The following is a 7,036-nucleotide window of genomic DNA, read 5'->3' as shown; positions in this document are numbered from 1 at the left end:
TTCCTGGGTCACGAACAGTAAGTGTTTGCCAATGATACCTTAGTAATTTGCAAAGCAGAGAAGAAGGGAAGACGCCCCCCGCCCCTTCCCCTTCCCCGCCCCCAACACACACTCTTTATTTTTGGCTAATCAGATGATGATGAAGAACATGTTTGTGTATGGGAGAGGAGCTGGGGTCATGGGGCCAGAGCCGCATGGGGGGGAATTTGTATGCAATGGGAATAAATCTGTGAAAATGTGTAAGCGGAGCTGCAGAAGGAAATCTGCAGCCGCCTGAGCCAGGCGGTTGAATGGCAGAGAGGATGGAGGCTATTTGAATACTGATGTGGCCCTCACTTTCTTCCATTTCCATTAATGACATGCTCATCAAGGGCAAACAATGGGACCGGCTGCCTGCGCCTGTCACACTGTGTGGGTGCTGGGAATGCCAGGCTGTCATCCCGGGGCTGCATTTAGAGACCTGCACGCTAATAAGAAGTGCTCTGTGCCGTCAATGCAGACAGGTGCTTCCGAGGCTGGGACATGCTCCATTCCCTTCCCCTGAAACCCTCCTCTCCCAGCCCCCTGACAGACACCATGAAATGCACAAATTAACAGCCCCATCATGTTGGGCTGCTGCTGCCTGCGGTGAAAGCAGAAAATCAAGTTGTCACCCAGGGTGCAGTGATAAAGCCACAGCCTCATTTCTCTGTTGGTGCCCTATAATAGCAAATGCCAGACAGCTGGATGGATTGGGAGGTTTTAGATTAGGCTCCCGATGCACTTTGGCCACTGAATTAGCAGTTGCTGTTTTCATGCGGATTATTCGTGTGCAAAGCAAACATCTGGAGAAAGCAAAGGCTCTAGGGTCAGATATTCGATGCATCCTTCCCCTAATGAAGTGGATATAAAGGAAATTGTTCAGTGCTTTTGGAAAAAAAATCCCTCCCCCTCAGTGAAAAATCAGAAACCCTCCCAAATTTGCCTTCAGAGACCTTCCCAGCAAATGTAAGCATTTGCCCATGGCCAAACAAGGCTCTCCAGCCAAGACAAGTCTGTAATTCTACAGGAAGAGCAGCTGGAGGAAAGTTGCAGCAGATCTTTGTGGTTAAGGTGAAACATTCGAAGGCATTTTATAGCACAGCATCTGTCCCTGGCAGTGGGCTGCTCTCACAGCCACCCAAGTCCCATGGCAGTAACAGGGGTTTAGGCCTTTCACACTTGAATAGCTCAGCTGCAGATGAGAACCGGTGTCCAGAGGTCAGAATCCAAAGCAGGGCCAAAGCTGCTCTGAAATTTTTGTTGCCATGGGACAAGGGCAGATATCTGGGATTCTGAAAGTAAAACCAAGACAAGATGGAACTGAAAACAGAAGAACTGGACAGCTATAGTGAGTGTCCAGATTTGCCCCACAAAGCACCAAAGCAGCATCAAGGTACAGAGGGGTCTGAGCCCTTCAGACTCCAGGGAGTTTAATGACATAATGGCCTGAGAACTTCAACATAAAACAGGAAGAGCAACTAACGAAACTTACAACATAAAACCCCCCTCCTGTCATTTTTATAGTAATAGTAAAACACTTTATTGAATTTATGAGCTACATAATGACTATGAAGAATGTAACTTGAATTAGAACCAACTCAGAAGTATAATATCAACTATAAACCCTTTTCTATTACCCCATCCCTTTATCATCATCCTATCTTGCTCTTTTTAAATCAGGGAATATTGCTTGCTTCAAAATTTAGCCTGAGATCTGTCTCCCAACTTCTTAATACATCAAGCAAATCCCAAGTTTCTCTGCTGGATGCGTGGCCAATTAAGCAAGTTGTGGCCCAGAAACAAATGGAGCTAAGAATGCATCAAAATGAAAGCAGACCACGTTTCTGTGCAAGCTGCATCTGGGGAGGTGCACAGGAATATTCTGCAGGTTGTGGCTGTGAAGCTGCACAGTGAGGCACAGCACGACGTATTCAGACGGTTTGGAACACAAAATGCAAGTCTTCTGTAGAAACCTTAGGAACAAAAGAGCAACCCCAGGATGCGCACAGGGAGCCAGGGAGTCCGTTTAGGACTGGGCGCATTAGCAGGGCTCTGAAGCACCCTCTCTGGTGCCCTTTCTGTCCCAGGGTTCTGACACAAGCAATAAAACCTGCACAAATCTGGGAAAAATGTTGAGGGCTGTTTATATCCCGATCCATTATTTTTGTGGAGGAGTTTGTAAATGAGTGATTGTGTGGGAGGGAAATGTACATAACACAGCTAAAGCAGCATGTTTTACTGTGTTTTCTGATTCCATTTTACTCCTTTAGTCTCTCTAGTCCCTGAGGATTTTTCTGAAGGGGCGATAAAATAAAATGGGTGAAACAAAGCCATAAGCCAGTTAAGTCTGAAAGACATGTCATCTCATCTAAAAAGAAGAAACGGACCATTTCCATGCCTAGGGCTGACAGCAACGCCTGAGCTAGCAATAGCGCTATTCCGTTTGATTTATAGAATAATGGGGTGACAAATGATGACAAAAATAAACTTTTACTGCACTGAACTGCTCCTTTATTTATGAAATTTGGCCAAGTAGTGAAATCTTTTATCTGCAAGTTGTAACATGGAGTGGAAACGAGCGATTATGGTGTGGTAATAGTAATCCAGTGATGGAGGCCGAGTCAGTTGGAAATGGATTGAGGTAAAATAACTACCGCACCATGATAAATGTGAACAGCGCTTTGCTGACAGATGATCTAACAGGTGTTCATAACAACTATATAAGAGGATTTATTTATGACTAGCCACAGCCGCAGCACTGTAAATCAACTCCAGCAGCTGCACACCGCTGAAACCAAGTCCCTGATGGAGAAACAGTGCAAGAACCCAAAAGAACACAATTCACTCCAGAATCTTAATCATCAAATAACATGGTTCTTTTTTTTGTTGTTGTTGTTGCTGTTGTTGTTGTTTTGTTTTTTTCAGCAATTACACTGTGGTGCAGAAATGAGAATGACTTTTTGTCATTCTCATTTCACTTCACAATTATGTGAAGATGCCGACTAATGTTGCCCCAAAGCAGGCTTTGTCTGGAGCTGAACAAAGACTCTTTTGGGCCTGGTATCGATAAGGTGCTTTTTTTTCCCCCTTTTTTTACTGGTAAAAGAGGCTATTTCAGAACTGTTCTGGCATGGTGACAAGATGGTGTGGCGAGGAAAACTGAGGGGCCTGCTCTCTCCACTGCATCAGAATCTATTCCCTTGTAGTTGAGTGAATCCATGTACCTGAAGGGCTGCATGATAAAGCCCCATCAGTGAAGTGACCTGTCCACAGACAAACTCAAATGCCATCAAAAAAACCCCACAGCCTTGCAGAAATGGCCATGAGCTTTATAACATAATTTCTTCTGCTGGTCCATGTACAGATCTGCAAACATTTGGAGGAATACAGATGAAGAAGGAAACAATAGTGCTGAATGGGATGCACGCCTGCTTTTTGCCAGAATGGGATAAAGCAGCCTAGAAAACAACAGAAGCAGTAATTCTTTCAACACTTCCTCCCTCACAACTGGTGCTATGGAACTCTGCAGAGTGCCAGGCACTTCCTAGGCTGATCACAGATGAAAATGCAATACAAATGAATGGCAGGAGTCTTAAAATACTGCAGGATCAAACTGAAATCCTGTATGCGCTCACACCAGCCTGCTCAGGGCCCCTGCCATGGCTGCATCTTGTTCACATCTTGTGCACCCATGTCTCCATGGTGAGGCAAATCCATGCTCCACATGGACATGTTTTGCTTTCAGCTCTGCCTTTTCTCCTGCTTTAGTAGCTCATTTCACAGCTGGAATTTCTCTCTCAAGGCGTCAGTAGCTCCCCTGGCCATCAAGGCCCTGAAGCCATGAGAGCAACAGTAGCTTTTGGTGCAGATGCTGTGAGGGGCACCATTTTGGTCAGAAATGATGACAATGAAGAGGTGATGCCCAGCCCTCTATCCTCACTTCAGTGCTCTCTCCATTTCACCAGTCACCTCCCTCCCCACCATTTGTTATGGTGAGTGGCTGAATGGTTGCCAGCTGTGTAAGAGGAAGCCTTTCCCCACCTTCCCTACACCCAGCATCCACCAGCATTTTTGCAGGGCAGGAGGGTTCACACGCTCTCACTCTTTCCTGAATAAACAAAGTGGTTTGCCATCTTTTTGAATTGTTAAGTGCAAACCTTTCTCTTTCTACAAGGCAAACGACTAGACCAGGTCTGGGCTTAGACTGAGGTGGACATGGAGATGCACACATGATTCAACCAGCACCCACACACAGTCTGCAAGGTGCAGGGTTGCTGTCCCTTTCCTTGTTCCCAGAAAGGGATCTATAGAGGACTGGTGTCTGAAGATACTTCACTCACTGTGGGAAGAGCCAGCACAACTCACTCGCTCCCTTTCTTTTATACATGCATAATGAAAGAAAAAAAAAAAAAAAAAAAAAGGATAGAATAACACCATAAAAATACCTGTTTGCACATCGGGATATACACAGATTTAAATGGATCAGGATTTGGGGCAGCATGGTTGCTCTGACCTTGCAGAGAAGGTGCCAAGTTCACCTTTTGTCCTCTAAAGCAAAACCAGCTAACTGCAGGGATTGGAAGGCATAGTGATATTTGCTATTTCCTTCTCTTCCAAACAGCTTCACTGGGCTGTGCTACATAAAGCACAAGTATACCAGATGAGAGGAAAATAACCTTAACAGAAGAATTGCTTTCAACAGAGTTGTGCACAAAGGCTCCTGTTAGCAATGAAGCCACTCTATGCAAACACAGCAAAGCTCAGTGTCTGCATCACAAAACATTTAATATAACACACAAGTGCTTCAAAAACATGCATTTTATGACCAAACAGTTGAAGTATGGGAGAGAGAAGGAAGACAAGCTGCAGGAATTGAAGTGTACACAATCTGATCCTCATAGGCTTGTTTCAGACACACAGTGAGTCAGCTGAGTACTTGAAAGAGTTAAACTTACCTGTACATTGCTTACCATTGTCCTTATTAGAGCTTCTAATTGCTAAGTAAAAATTAATTCAGTCATATAAGCTATTGTATGCAAAGCCAGACAGTTCAGTAATTGAATACTTTTTAAAAAGAATTAGTACTAATTATTGTGATGGACCATTACAAAAGAACGCGTGAAAAAGGATTTAATCCTATCACAGACTACCAGTAATTAGCCTAAACCGAGGATCAAGAGGATTTTGAGCCCTTGTGTATTTCTGTATCCTATCCTGTGCATATCTGTGTATTCCTTTGCTAACATACATTTCCAATTCTGTTTCATTTTCTGTTATCAGTGCTATCTCGTGACAACAGCTGATCAGAGCTTAAGTGTGTGTTGTATTTAAGAACAGGGAAAAAACTGTTAATTCCATCCTCCAATTCATTGTTTCATTAATATTACGGAGTGCTGCCTTGGTCCTGAGTTGGTAGAAAAGATCATCACGAAAACCCAAATTGTCTTTTCTAAGCTATTGATCATTTCACATACAGCACTGTGTCCCTGCTCTGAAAACGCTTCTGTTACTTCGGCAGTCCTTTCACACAGTTCTGTTTGTATCTTCCATCATTCCAACCCCCTGAACAACAATAAACAAACAAAAATGCAACCTCTATGCTTCCCCTAAACACAAAGGACTCTACAGGGTTGTATGTATGTGGATGAGCGGAAACAGCCACCAGGCAAAGAATCTGTCAGTCTCGCGCTATGCAGAAACTTCCTAGTTTCCCTCTGCTCTTACTTCATGATTGTTCAACCAACAACTAGTTCTAACACAAGGGACCAGAATATTAGAGTCTCTGTGAGTTTTAATTACTTTGGGCAGGACTGACTCTACCACAAAAATCACCAATCCATTCCTTGGTTTTGATAATATGTTTCAGGTGGTGGTTATTACTGATTTTTTTTACATTTCTGCCTGTTTTCTGTTGCAATGGCCCCTCACCTCCTGGTCCTTAATGAGGGCCTCAATACACTACATTACCTTTGTAGGAAAACCCACCTCCTGTGTCCTGATTTGTACATGCAGGTATGCTTCAAGGCTGCCTGTGTCTGGGTTCTTGCAGAAGTCAGATGGTTATCAGCGTGCAGCTCCTGAAAAACCTGCCCGTGGTGGTAACCAGCCGTTACCTGGTACAAGCAAACCACTCTGAAGTGAATTCCAGCTGGCAATTCAGACTAGACATCTATTTCACATCCTGATAAGCTTTAACATGCCTCTGTAAATGATGAAAAGTAGGAAGGAAAGTGAATAAAAATGACACGTGGCAAAAGCAAGAACCTGTTGCTAGCTATTACCAACTGCATTATGACAGCGCAACTTGCGCTGCTGATATTAAGCCATGTACAGGTGCTCATGTTTAGGTTTGAGAAGAGTTGAGATTTATTGCGCACATATTTTATTTAAGTATCCATCCATGGAGAAAGTTGGGAAGCCAGAATAAATCTGCACATCACACTGTCAGTCTTGTACCTGTCAGCCTTGATACGAATACCTGCATCAAGAGTTACTGAACCATGGGACCAAATCACAAAGCATTGAAAAAAGTAAATTAGTACAAAAAATGCCCTAAATATCCTCATTATACACATTTCTGGTCTTTACCAGTAAACTGTATAAAGTGCTCCAAAGAGGTGGAATTCACTTAGTAACTTGTGTGACATACAGCAATAATATACTTTCCTTCATTTTATTGTGTGATAAAATCACTTCCTGGTTTGTTTTTTTTTCCTTACAAATGTGGCTATACTAAATTTTTGTATAAAATTTTATAGTTTTCCACTATTCAGCAATGCAACATTTCTGAAGAAGTATTTCCTGTTGCTCATAAAGCTAAACCAAGCAGAATCACAGAAGGTCCAAGCAAGGGGTCCCGGTGATAGAGCAAGGGTGCAGAGTTACCCAAATATCTTCTGTGTGCTATGAAAACATCCACTGCAGAGCCACGAGTTGCCAGGGAAAGCTACGATGGAGTTAAGCACTGATGTGAAACAAAAAAGCTCAGCATCTTCATGTAAACTATCACGTAACC

Source organism: Coturnix japonica, chromosome Z (genome assembly GCF_054131305.1).
Source record: "Coturnix japonica strain WE chromosome Z, WE-NBRP24, whole genome shotgun sequence".
NCBI classification, from domain to species: Eukaryota; Metazoa; Chordata; class Aves; order Galliformes; family Phasianidae; genus Coturnix; species Coturnix japonica.
The sequence above is the reverse complement of the archived record's forward strand: the minus strand, read 5'-3'. Positions refer to the sequence as shown.